The sequence below is a fragment of the Vigna radiata genome, chromosome 6 (assembly GCF_000741045.1).
Source record: "Vigna radiata var. radiata cultivar VC1973A chromosome 6, Vradiata_ver6, whole genome shotgun sequence".
In the NCBI taxonomy this organism is placed as follows: Eukaryota; Viridiplantae; Streptophyta; class Magnoliopsida; order Fabales; family Fabaceae; genus Vigna; species Vigna radiata.
This window is the reverse complement of record NC_028356.1, coordinates 2,792,175-2,807,286: the sequence shown is the minus strand read 5'-3', so window position 1 is coordinate 2,807,286 and position 15,112 is coordinate 2,792,175.

Below are 15,112 nucleotides of genomic sequence, written 5' to 3'. Positions count from 1 at the left end.
ATATATATATATATATATATATATATATATATATATATATATATATATATATATATATAGGGATGTCACATTGATTAATTTATTAAATTTATAACAAAATAATATCATTTTATTTAATTATGATAACTTTTTTATGTAGTCATAGTAGCATGAAAATAATATTTAAGTATCATGACTAAATCAATTTTCTAAGTCTTGAAAAGTTTATGTGAAAATGAAAGATTATTAAAGTATAGATTTGGAAAAATTTACAAGAAAAATAAATAAATGACATAATGAGACTTACAATTAAAATCTCAGGTAGGCCTATTTGTATTAGATGAGTATTACCTGTAATTTTTTAAAATATAAAAAAATATTTTATTTATATTTAATTCAAATTTAATTAACTAAACTGAATTTAAAATCTAAAACTATAAATTTAGATTTAAATGAAATCTATAAAATATATTTAAAATTATTACAATTGACCCTTCTGTGTTGCGAGAGATCAAAAGTAAGTTGATTCCATATTATCTTTTAAAGCTTAGAGTCACGAGTGCTTCTAAATAATAAAATCTGAAATGATAGGGTGTAGAAAGAAATTTGATGGATACATGAAGTAACGGGCTTTATTGAATGACCCAATAACATATCCAAAGTAAGGCCCAAAGTAATTATTTACGATTTCAGAAAGTATCGAATTTTCCTTTTCGCACCCAAATTATTTCCTCCTGCACTTTTACAGTGTAAAAGACCATCCTTGGTCTATATCATGTCTTTTTACATCGTCATCGCTGGTCCTTCGGTTGTGTCCTTTTGCCGTTGTTTCATTGGTTATGTGTTCTTCTGTTTATACGTTTTATATCATCTTAGAGATGTTTAACATATCATATCCTATTATGATGGAAGTCTTTATTGTCTAATGAATTTGAATTCTGTAATTAGAAAGTAATTTTCAAATTATGTAATTTCATAGTGATTCTGAAAGTTGTTTATGAAAAGAAAAAAGAAAAAAACTTTTAGTTGTCTAGTTTTAAAGATCCACTTAAATTAAGTTACAAATGAAAAAGTGAGTTTAAGTGTCACATTATATAAAGATAACAACATTATATATAATATAAGATAAAAAAAATCATAAACTCAATATTTCCTCTTTTGTTAAAATAGAATCAATCTTTAATAAGTTTGGTTTAATGATTTGTTTTATAAACAAATTTTGTATAAATAATATTTTTTTTATATTAATGAACCTAAAAAAAGTAATAGTTTTTATTACAGTTAAAACTCTAACCATAATAGGAATTCACTTTCTGTGACAAGTTTACAAATATAGTTTTTCTACGTCAGTTATATTTATGATAGTTCAAAAATTGACATAAAAAAAATTATTTTAACCATCATGAATTGTTAAATTAAAATATTTATCACAACATATATTTTTTTTTTCTCAATCAAACCACATAAACCATGTTTACATCAATTTTAGCTTAGTTGAATTAGTTTAAATTCTTTGACTTGTGTAAATCATAACATTAATCCTAAAGGTAGATGTGATGTGAGTAAAAGATTGGATGATATGATTTAAAAAAAAGAAATTGTGAAGGTGAAAATGATGGACATCCCACGTGTAAATGATAATAATGCAGTAAAATAAAAAAGAAAGATTGAGAATATATATAGAATATTAAAGTAATGTGAAATAATGTATGGATAATGTTTTAGGATATTTTGGCAGTGTTGTGGTTTGTTGAAGAATAAATTAGGAAGAAGACAAAAGCAGTGTCCAGAGATGAGTGTCCACTCTCATTTATTTTTAGCAAATTCTCATCAAAACCATCGTACATCAATTATTCTGCTTCCCAACACTCTGGGATTTTCTTTCTCTTCTTTTCACTGCCATCTACCATTATTTAATACACTTCAAATCCACCAAACAATCAATTTTATAATCAACTTTCATCCACTTTAACATAATATATATATATATATAGTAAAACCTCTTATCACCTAAAATATAATCAATTTATATCTTATATATTCAATTAACACAACATGTACTGTTTGAGAAATATGTAAATTATTAAAAAAATTGTGTACCTTGGTTAAATTTTATAAAAATAAATTTAATACAGACAATTTTTTGTTATCATACTTTTATATCCTTATGCACAACATCCATTGTATTTCTATAGTTGTGCAGGATGTCAGACAGGACGTCAGACGGCTGTTGCATATTTTCTTTTACCTACTTTTTATGAAAATATTATTTTACTACAAAGCAAAATGCCATTTTTACATAAATATAAAAAATCCCCATCATAAATAACAACTCGTGATTAAGTTCTTTTCAAACTATTTGTTGTAGACATCACCTTATAAGCGGGTTTTGTAGAACTGAGTTAGGTCTAGAACCTACTTCTAACATAGTATCAGAACTATGATTAGAGTCTATTTTAGCGATATTTGTTGAGTAGATTGTTCCATCCATTATTGATCGGTATTGGAAGTCTCACATCGACTAGAGATAAGACCAATTTATGAGTTGAGTTAGGTCTATAATCCACTTCTAACACTATTGTAATATATTTTAATTATCTATTCTAAATTTTGATTACTTTTTAAATATATTGGTTTCTGTGGATAGATTTTGATGAACCATCTAACAAAGGCACGTGATTTCAATTTAATTTAAACTAAAAAATAATTGAGATTTTTAATTGATCCATTTTTGAAAGAAGAGATTGAAAAAAAAAGGTGTTTGTGCGAATTATTTTTGTTGCACATGTATGCTTTAGATTTGGTTAGTTGAACTATATATACATTTTAGACCCACGCCACAAAGATAATAGATTTTTAACATGAGGCTCTTTTATTGCCACGCGTCCAACCATCTCAATTTCAATCTTCCACCCTATCCAACACCACGCGCGCGCGTCACTGCACCTTCTTTGTCTTCTTCTCTTGCCCTAATGGAGAACAAGACCATCACACCTGCTACAGATAAATATTCAATAATTTTTGTTTTTGCACCTTCTTTTTTCCAACACCATCATCATCAACCACTGGTTTCTTACTATACACAACGTGTTTTTGCATGTGTCTTTGCTTCCACAACCATCGTATTTCACACACACACTCCATTTTGCAACCCAACAACGTTGCTGCTGTCTCTTTATCTCCCTTGTTTTCACCATGTTACAAGGAGTAATGTCTTTCTTTATGCTGTTATTTCCAATCTAGAAAATTGAAGTTGCCCAACAAAATACAAACTCTCAGCATGATGATCATGATTCGAGTGTGCCAACCATTCAAGACTATGATAACGATACTTTGAAAACATTTTTTCTTACAACATTTTAACATTATTTATGGATTATTATATAATTGATTCATAGTGATGTTTATGATTATTATTATTATTAATTGTGAAGTAATTTTGAACCAACCAAAAATGATAAGTAAATAATGTTAAAAATGTTGTGAAAAAGATATTGTCAAAATATTATTATCTAATTTTTAAACTTATTTGATTGTGAAAATAAATAATAACCTCAATAAAAAAAGTCATATGTAGCTTGCCTTTTAACAAACTATTTGGTATATGAAATGAACGATCATAACGTAAACCCAATTAGAATCTTAAATGACAAATAAGATTAGTGTCTTGAACTTTAATAATTATGGTGAAAATATGCTGAGATTGAAAATGGAAGGAGGACATTTTCTTTTAGTTTTTTTTAATCAAATTAGTGTATACCTTTTATATATCATGACTTTTATTAAGGATATTCAATTGTCACTTATCCATTTAAGTTATTTTGGATTCTACTAAAAAGTGTTTTTCTTTTATGTTCTATAAAGTGTTAATTCAAATTAATCTTTACAAGAGCAAGTAATGTTTCTGTTAAACTTTTACAATAATAATACAGAACAAAATTGAAATAAAACACTTTTTTATTGATTTTGGAAGATTTTATCGACGTAATTTATAAACAAACAAATCTGTCACTAAATAAGAATTATAAATTGTAAATGAAATTTATAACATTAATAATATAAATTCAAATTTACATACAAATATTACTAACGAATTTTAATAACAAATTCATTATCAATGAACATTTTCATCTTTAATTGAAATTCTTAAATCTATTAATAAAATTTATCAATAAATTTAGTTTTACTGACTATATTTTCGTAGTAAAATTCTATCACTAATTAGAAAATTTGTTTTAGTAATAAACGTCTCTATGTGTAGAACTAACTAAAAAAAATATCAGTGAGATAAAATATAATAAATATTTGTACACGACTATCTATTACACTATTATTAGACAATATCTAAGTAGGGTATTGTCTCTTCTATCATACCTTCCATCATATCCATCCATTAGACCTTATTCTTAAATAGTCTAACAATGTTCTTTAACAGATTGTCTGCTGCACATAATTTAGAGTTAAAATATTTCAATTTTATATTTAAGAATTTATTGTGATGTTTGTTCTAGATTTTTTTTTTTAAATATGGGCCGAAAATTGAAATTTGACTAATGTTTCAATTCAAAGTAAGTATATCTAAAGAAGTCAGAAATATTTATCAGATATAATAAATATATAATTTACATGGTCAATATTGTTATTTATACTCTGAAATATTTTTTTTAAATGATTCGAATTATCATTAATGATAAGACAACTAGCTTATTCACTCTGAAAATCTGAAAACATTCTCCTCTTGTTTTTTATCTTTCAGATTTTCAATTCTAAACTCAAATTCTGAATATTTATACAAAAGAAAAACTCATTGCAGGATCATAAGATCCCCACAAAATATGCAATTATTATTCTTGGACAAACTACTAATTAATGTCTCTGATTAAGAATACATCACATGCCATCAATGTCCTATCTTGATTTTGATACTTTAACGAATTTCACTTTCTAATTTTCCATTTTTCAATTCTCATTTTGTTTTTCCTTAAACATAAGAAAATCTCGACTTTTCTTATATGTCACCATGTTTTTCAAATTAAACATGAGTTCAAGTGTGAAAAGCTTACATTTTGCTCGAATTCAAAAATATTACATTAAAAACCTAACCAATATTTTCATACACTATATATTTTATAATTTAATCATTATATCTAACTGATATAAAATTCTAACAAAACTACAACATGAAAATAGAGTTCTTTTAAACTAATTTTGATCAATTTTACAAGAAAATTTTCAAATGTATAAAACCTTATATAGCAAGATTTTTATGCAGTGGTAATGGGCACACAATTATTGAATTAGGCAATTAATGGCTATACTAATTATGTATATATGGAAAATAAAAATATAAAATTTTAATTATGCATATGTTTTAATGACATTTACATTCTTAAACAAAATTTATATTTTTTTGCCGATAAAAAAAATTGAAAGTTTTTCAAACATGTTGATTCCATGTATAGGGTTCATACATATATGCATAGATAGTTGGTCTTCTACAGTCTTGATATTGGTGTGTTTTCTTCCTATTAATAGTATACTTTTCCCATAACTTCTATATCCATGGCCACACTAGGGATATTAATGGGTTCGCTTTAGGGATTATCTTAAGAATGAGTTAACTTAATTTTAATTTATTTTTGGGCAAGTAAAACATTATATTCAATTCATTATAGGTTAATAGATTAAATACATTTACTTATTTTTTAATTTATTTCCTATATTTATTAGTATCATCAAATTTATTCGTCTCTCCAATTTTTTTACACTAGGAAAACTTAATATATAAATTAAGAATTTTTCTTTTAAATTTTATGTAATTGATCTCTCAAATTTATGTATCTTTATAAGAAAATTTTGGCATTGGTTAAATATATGATCAAAATAATTGGTTCAACTTTTATTTCAATATTATAATAAAAATGTTTATTTAATTTATCAAATATTATTGGAAAAATATTATTTAAAAATTATATTGTATAAATAAATAAAAAATATTTAATTTTTATTTAATAATGTTATAGTATTTAAAAAAAATAAATTATCAAGATATATAATTATAATGCAAAATTTATGAAAAAATATTAAAAATAACAAAATTATTATAATACGTATATTTAACCTAATTTCTCTCGAATTTATAATAAGTTCTATAAATCATAAATTTAAATTCATTTTAAATAATGATAGAATTTCCTAATTACTTTTACAATACCAGAAAAAGTGGAAGTACCAGAAGTAGTCGAACTACAACCAGAGCCCCAAATTTATTTTGCCAACCGAGACTCAAGCATGACAAAAGAGAATTTATGAAAAGTAGACAGTTTTTTTAATATTTAGAATTTTTAAGATGTAAAAAGATTTACCATGTAATTTTGTTCATTGCAATTGTAGAGGCTTTTCTTCCCTCTCAAACTTTTCAAACTTGATTACTTTTGTCAAACTTCACAAATATATATATATATATATATATATTTGTTTGTAATAATTATATATGGAGCAATGCACATATTGATTAACCATTGTATTTCATATTTTATTCATAGAAACAGAAAATATTCTAATATATTTTGACAAGTATTTCTAGTCTTCCTATGCGTTACAATAAAGTCGTCCTCTTTCCATCAACTTTTCTTTAATGAATCCTATTAAGATATGTCTGCTGCAGTAGCTTCATTCACCATTTTTACAAGGCGCACCTGAAAATGATTTTGCAGTAACTATTAAATCACACTAATAGAGCTTCACTTAAAACACCAATAGTATGAAAGATTAAAAATAAAACAATTTAAATCTTTAATAAAATACTTAAGAAAATGTTTAGTTATTAGTTTTAAAGTATACCAATACTTTAATCTTAAATTCATGGAATGATATGGTTAATTTAAAAAATTATACATACAAGATATTATCTATTTTGAAAACTTAAATTTCGTCATAAGTTTATTCTTAAAAAAATATAGATAAAAAAAAATATTTCAATTGTTTTAGAACTATTAAATATAATAAGAATACATCTATTTTAAATATAAAATTAAAAGAAAGAAGTGTTTTTAAGTTAACTAAGTTGTATTTATGCATGTTCAATGAAACAACCACAAAATAGAAGCTTATAGATGAAGAATTGCATTGATTAAACATTGAAAGTAAGTTGATTAAATTATCTCTTAGAAAAGAACATTTAAGAAAAAGCTAAAAAGTTGTAGAAGCACGTCGGGTAACATGGAACCATGAAGGCGTAGACATTGGCACTTGGCATCTTGTCTTTCTTGCAAAACTAGTTTGCTTTTGTTTTTCTCTCCTTCGTACAAATCCCTCGACCAAACCAAAAACAAAGAAGAAGAGAAAAAAGTTTCAAAAACCACCAAACGCAAAAGCGCGTGAGTCTAGTTCTCTGTCCAAACCAAACTAAACATCTCCATAAAATCCCAAACACATTCCTATTCACATCCATTCTCATATTCTCTTTCTCTCTCTTTTCTCTCTCTCTCACTTCCGAGTAGTCATGTCCCGTCATCGACGCCAACCCTCCCAAGCCCTTCCGCCGGAATTTTTCGCCGGCGAAGACATCACTAAGCCCTTTGACTTGGCACACACCGTCGTGGAGCAAGCCGAAGGGGCCACCACCGCCGCTTCCCTTTCCCAAGCCTCACGCATTCCGACCCACCAGGAGATCAAAGATTCCCCTTGCGCCGCCGTTTCTCCAACCAAGAATAAGCCGGCGCCGCCGCCCAAGTCGACTTGAACCGCCGTGTGAATCATGAAGCTGCTCCTGCTGCATTTTATGTCTGTCACTTTTTTTTTTCTTTGATTTTTGGTTTGAAATAATTGTCAAGATGGCAGCTGAGGAAAAGCTTAAGGCATTGTAACATCTTCTTCTTTAAACTTTTTGTTAGAACTTGGAATATGATTTTCTTTATGAATCTTGATGTGACTGTTTCTTTTGGAAGGTTCTTTGAAGAATATTTCGGATTTAGAAATAGGTTTTATATACTCATCTCCCAAGCATATCCTTATCTTTTTTTATACATTCTTTTAATAACTATATATTTATTATGATTAAAATTTATAACTATATGATTCTCACTAAAAAATATCTGGATAAATAATGTTAGAAGGAACAGTAATTCTCTTTATAAAATACATGTGTGAAAGCTAGAGGTTTGGATCTGAAGCAATTTTCTTTATAAAATACATAATCAAGAAAAAATATTTTATTATTTTATAGATCAAAGTACTTTTTAGATAATTTCATCGCTTTTGGTATGATGTATGTTGCAATATCTCTGATTTCATCTGTTAATTTTCAGGTAATATATGTATTGATTTCTTGAGAAAGTTAATAACAGTTGAAGCATGTGCCCTAAAAAGTATAATGTTAAATGATGATGTATATATTCTACAAATATTGCACCATTATGATCAGTGATGAGGGAATATATAAATAATTAAACTCTAAATTTCTGTTTTAAATAATTTCTAAGGATAATGAAATATATTATGGGTGTTTAAATTTGCTTATTTTAGCACAACAGCAATATCTGTAAAGCAACCATGGCAAAACTTGCTGGTTCTATAATGAATTCTTATAATTAGGGCTGTGCAAAAAATTCTACAAATTTTAGCCTAAACCTTTAACGAAAACCAAGTTAATGAAATATTGGTGGACATCGTATTAATTACTTTTACTAGCTGAGATATTAGTTTAACTACTTGCATAAATAAATGAAATAGTTTTTTATAAGTTAAAATTAACTTATATATAAATTTTAAAAAAAGTATGTAAAAGAATTTAAATATCTCTTATTATTTAAAATTTATATTCTCAATAAAGTCTTGAATTAATATAAATATATATATATATATATATATATATATATATTGCTTTTGTGTCACCCCGTTAGCAAAGATACATCAAGAAGTTGCGTCATTACATTTTTAACAACATCTTTTTCAATATAGTGGAAGTCATTATATTACAATGTTTAAAACATGAGATGTAATAAGAAAAATTAAAAGAAAGGTGGGTCAAAATACACGGTTAACTATATTATTAGTTAAAGTTAATGTAATGTAATGGAATTAAAATGAAAGAAATATTTTAATCATATTCATTCAATTAAAAACATTACATTTAGTTATATATATAGTAAAGTATATATTATTAACAAAAAAGTATCATATTTAATCATAAATAATAAATTAAGTTATTTTAATAAATATATTCTTATCTAATGTATATTACATATTAAGGTAATTAAAGTAGGGATGTAATGTAGTAGGCCATTATTTATTTTATTTAAAAATTTAATTAATAAAATTTATTTTATTATTAAATTTCAAATTTCAATTTACTCAATTAAAATTTTATATTTAATCATGTATAATAAATTGAATGTTATAAACATACTTATGATTTTTAATAAATTGGTTTATTGGATTGGGTTACTTGATGGGAGATCCATTCAAATCCAATTAGATTGGGTTGGATTTAATTTAGGATTGAATTAAATTTGACACAATCTAAACTAATATATTTTTATTCAAGTTGGATTATGAGGATTGGTGATTCAATACTCACTCTTATACAAATTGGTAAATTTTCTACGAATGGAAATATTTATGTTTGGTTTGGAAATAGATTATAGACATTTTGAGACGAATAAAAAGATAATGTACTTTCGTTATATGATTTATTAGATTATTAAAAATATAAAATCTAGAGAATTATTTGAAACAGTGAATAAGACTACGATTAACATAAAAAGTATAAATATTCAACCATCCCCAATCCAAGAGTTGAACAATGAGTTTGTAAATCCTTATCAACCTAACCTAAAAACACTCATAACATTTAATCATATATAATAAATTGATTAAATACTATCAACTTTTTATGCCTATTAAATATTATAGCGGTTAAAGTAAGGAAAAAAAAGAGAAGTGCTAAGTTAGGTTCAAAAGTTATAGATATTCACTTTATTTAAAAATAAAATTAAATATTTTGAGGTTAAATATATTTGTAATTTTTGAACTTTAACTTGAAGTTATAAATTGTTTTTGTCTAAAACATTTATACATTCTCGTCCTTAAACTTTAAAAACAAGAATTTGTCATTTTAGTCTAATTAGGTTACATTTTTAAAATATCAAACATGTTTTGTGCTAATATTTAAGATGTTTATACATTTTAACACATTTTTACTTCAGTGTTAGCTAGAAAACACATTTGACATATAATTTTTTTTAACATAATTGGATTTAAAAGATTATATCCAATTATTTTTAAAATTTGAATATCAAAATGTATCAAAGTATAGAAAAAGATAAATTTCAAAATTTAAGAATTAAAAACATATTTGACCTACAATTTTAAAAATAATAAAACAAAATAGACAATTAAACTTTTATTTATCATGTACACCATCACCATCCTTTAAAGATGATTGACATGGAATTGGAGTAAAAGAAATATTCATTATCAAATTTCAATATTTCAATCACATTTATTTTATTAAAAATAGTACATTTTTCCACATACAATAATTTAGTATATTAAATATTATGTTATGAAATTATATTGATGATAATTATAAGATACAAAATATATTATTAAACGCTTTTGTCATCCATATTATAGTTAAAAATAATTTATAGTATTTTTGTTAAAAAGGATTGGAATCCGTGAATTAGTTCGACTCACCACGAGTTCGGATCGGATTGAATTAAAAAAAATTGAAATTTCGATATGGATAAATTTTGAGTCTGGCCCACTAAGAACTCAACTTACCTAGGTTGAACCTGTGATGAGTCAGTTTATTAACTCATCTAATTTAACTTTTTGTGTTTGCTTTTAGATTATATTTAGAGTTTAAGATGATTTTAGATTGTATTATATTTTTTTTATGTTGAATTGTTTTTGAAATTTAACATAATTTTGGATTCAAATTTATTTAGATTTGAATTAGAAAAAAATCGTTATGTTTTTTTTTTAAATTGAAAAAATAATTGTAATTAAATGAGTTAGTGAATCGACCTGTTTAATCCACCAACCTGTGGTGAACAAGGCCAGATTCAAAAAATTTTTAGCTGCTAATAAATGAAGGAGGTAGATTGACTCACGACCAACCTGTAGTATAGGTTGGGTCGAGTGAATCGTTTTCTTTTATAACACTAATTGATAATGATAAAATTGAGTGATAGAGATGTTTTATTGTCAAAATTTTAATATTTTAATCACATTCATTCACTCAAAAATATTAATTACACCTTGTTGAAAGTCCTACATCAACTAAAGATAAGACCAATTCAATATATATAAGTGGGTGCAAACCTCACAAAGTTGGTTTTCTGGGATTGAGTTAGGCTTAAAGTCCATTTCTAACATGGTATCAGAGTCTTCGTTAAAGCCTATCCTAATGCTATCGGACCATCTATTAATGTCCAGTCCCACACTCGAGATATATATCTTACAAGCTGTCTTTTACAATGTATATAAAATATAATTAATGTTCCAACTAGTTAAACAATATTATTAGGATCAATAATATGTAACTCCTTTTACTATTTTGTTCTTGTAAGACATTTCAAATAATTGAAAGAAAAATATATATTTAAATTGTATTTGACTTAACTGTAAAACTAACATATGTGAAAAAAATAAATAATATTAATGAGATTTGAGTGAAATAAATATTTTATTGTAAAATTTTAACATATAAATTACATTTATTCAAATTAAAGAAATGATAATGGATCATATATATTAAATTTAATATTATTAATAAATTATTAAATTGACTTAAATGTATTTTTTGGTTCACATATTTATAATAATAGTAATAATAATAATTTTCTGTTTATCTTTTAATCAACGTGGTCTATTTCATTAGATAAACACGTTTTAACATTGATAATGAGTTAACATCTAGTAATACCATCACTTACTTTATTTTTTTATATATGTTTATTGTTCAAGAAGTAAAATAAAAAGAATGAGATTACCACTGGTCTAATGAATTATAACGTTAATTTTCTTTTTAAAATATAGGTACCACATTGAATAAATAATAGATAGAAATAAAATATTTAATATTACTTATATAGAGACTAAAAATGTTATTAAGTCTTATTGTAATTGACATATATATTATATTAAATATTACTTTTATTAAAGTAAGAATGAAAAATGGTGTGTGAAGTTATAAATTGTAAATATGTTATCCATTTCATTTAAAATTTTGATTGAGACTATAAAAAAAGAGGGATAAAATAAATTTGGGTGTCCATGAATAATTTTTCCATTAAATATTAAGATTATACTCAAAATAAGTATGAGAAATAGTGTTTGTATTATTTAGTGCCATTAACCTAATTTAAATATATATATATATATATATATATATATATATATATATATATAACTTTGAAAAATAGTGGAAAAAACATATTAATTCCCGCGCAAGTTAAGACAGACTGTTACAAATATTAATTATTGTCATTCATCTAATTTAATAAATATTAATGGAGAACTTCTAATTAAAAATATTTGTTAATTAAACCATGTACGTTATAGGTTAAGATGCTGATAGTGATGTAACTAAGAAATGTTTTCTTGTATAAATTTTACATTTCAATCACATTTGAAAATGTTATATATATATATATATATATATATATATATATATATATATATATTACCAAATTTATACTTGCTCGTCACTACCATCGTTGATGTTGTTAATACTTTATATGTATCACTTATACTATTTTTCTCATGGTTATTCAATAAACCATTACTACATTATTGTTATTATTACCATCACAGTCATCATTATAGTGTTATTATCATTATCAATCACTATTATTGTATTATCTTTAATATTGTAGTAATTATAATTGAAATGTCTTTATTAACCTTAATTTTATTACTTTTATCATCATTATTGTCTATGTCCCTTTTATTGTCATAGCTTCGGGCAAAAGGTAGTTATATATTTAACAAACTTTTTTTTAAAATAATAAATAAAATATCAATAAAATATAAAATATAAAGAAAATAAAAACATGATTTATATAAAATCTTATTTCATGCATTACTAAAATATATTAGTACATTTTATATAAACTTTTTTGAATAAAACAATTCAAAGTCATAAATAAATTAAGAAATATAAGACGTACTTGACCTTTTTTTTGTTATTATTTTGGTCATTATCACTATTTTTATTAATATTCTATTTATTATCATTATTGTTATTATTATTAGAATAAAAAAATATCTTATTGTTTAATTTCAATATTTCGATCATATTTATTCAATTAGAAAAATTAAAATGTTTGTTGTTACGTATATATCCATCTAATTTAAAAAAAGTTATATTAATAGAGAACTTTTAAAAATAGTGAAAATAAACATGTTATTAAATCATGTGCATTACAGGTTAAAGCAGTTACAAATATTAATTATTGTCATTAATCTAATTTAATAAATATTAATGAGAAATTTTAAAAATAGTTGTTATAAATCATGTACATTATGGGCTAAGATATAGTGATAAAACTAAGAAATATTTTATTGTAAAATTTTTACAATTCAAGTGATCCATTTGAAAACGTTATATATTTTTATTATATATAATATATTGAGTATTATTAATAAAATTACACTCATCAGTCACTTCTGTCAATATTATTGTTATTACTACTATCATCGTATTATATTTATGGTAACAATTATAACTAGTTAGAGTCTTTCTGTTACCTTAATTTCACTACTTTTTTTAACATCATTCTCCATAATGTCACTTTTATTAACTAGCTATGAGGATAGTCATATATTTCATTAACTTTTCTCTCTAATTATTTATATATATATATATATATATATATATATATATATTTATTTATTTGATTCATGCTTATTACTTTTATGCTTTCACATTTTTTACCTGATTTTTATTCATGCTTATTGCTTTTATGCTTTCACAGTTTTTTCCTGATATTTGTACATTATCCTGTAATATTATATCCTAATATATAGCCAAAGGACTGTTAAATGTTTAAGTATAACAAATACTCAAAAATTATTTGATACTAAATTGAAATTTTGAAGGTAGAAAACTCTTGTTTAACCCATTAATTAATGAATGAATTAAAATGCTTTATCAAAAATCCAAAATTTAAAATTATTAATATATTTCAACAATCATCATTTTCAATACAAACTACTCTTTTCATTACCTTCTTCACGTTACTTTAACTCTAAAGATTAATTGAATAATAGCTTTCGTAACTACAACTATTAAAATAGCTGTTATTTCTTAAGGATAGCCACTAAAATATTTACCACTCAGTAAATATTTATTAAACTTAATCAAGATTTAAGAGATTATTTCAATGTATTACCGAAGTTTTAGGCAAAGCATATCAAGAACACTACAGACAAAAACATCAGTATTGAAAAATATGCAGAACATAAGAACAGTAAAGGAAACCAGTTAAAAAAAACCAGACACAGTACACTGAATTAAGAACTCCATAACTGTCATGCAAAATTAAGAAGATAGAAAATATTATATTATTATTATTACTCTTGCCTAAGGCACATGGGTACATAGACAAAAGTATTATTGATTATCCATGACACACAAAGTTGCATATGAAGCTTTGTGATCTAAACCTAGTAATCATCTCCAGGATTGGTTGGGTGGTTTTCATATGAGATTGAATCTCCTCTGAGGAATCCATTCTGATGGACTGTGTTGTTGTTGTCGGTGGTGGTGGTGGTTGCATTAGGATCATTACTGACAATGGAAGGTTGAACATTTGGAGCAGTGATATGAATCACCGTACCATTGTACTCGTAGTAGTCATGCTCCTTGAAGACAGTAGCAGTGACTGGCACAGCTTGTGCAGCAATGAGTTTGTTTCCGACAAGACCACCATAGACTTGAGGAACGTGTTCCCTGGAGAATTGAATGTTGAAGAAGGAAAAGGGAACGTTCTTGGGTGGTGCAGGTGAGAGACATTTGGTGTAAACACCTGAGAGAAAAAACATGTGCATGTTTTCTTGAAAAGTAGAATCATTGGAAGGGGACAAAGGGTTTCTTATGTGAACTTCAGATATAGGACCT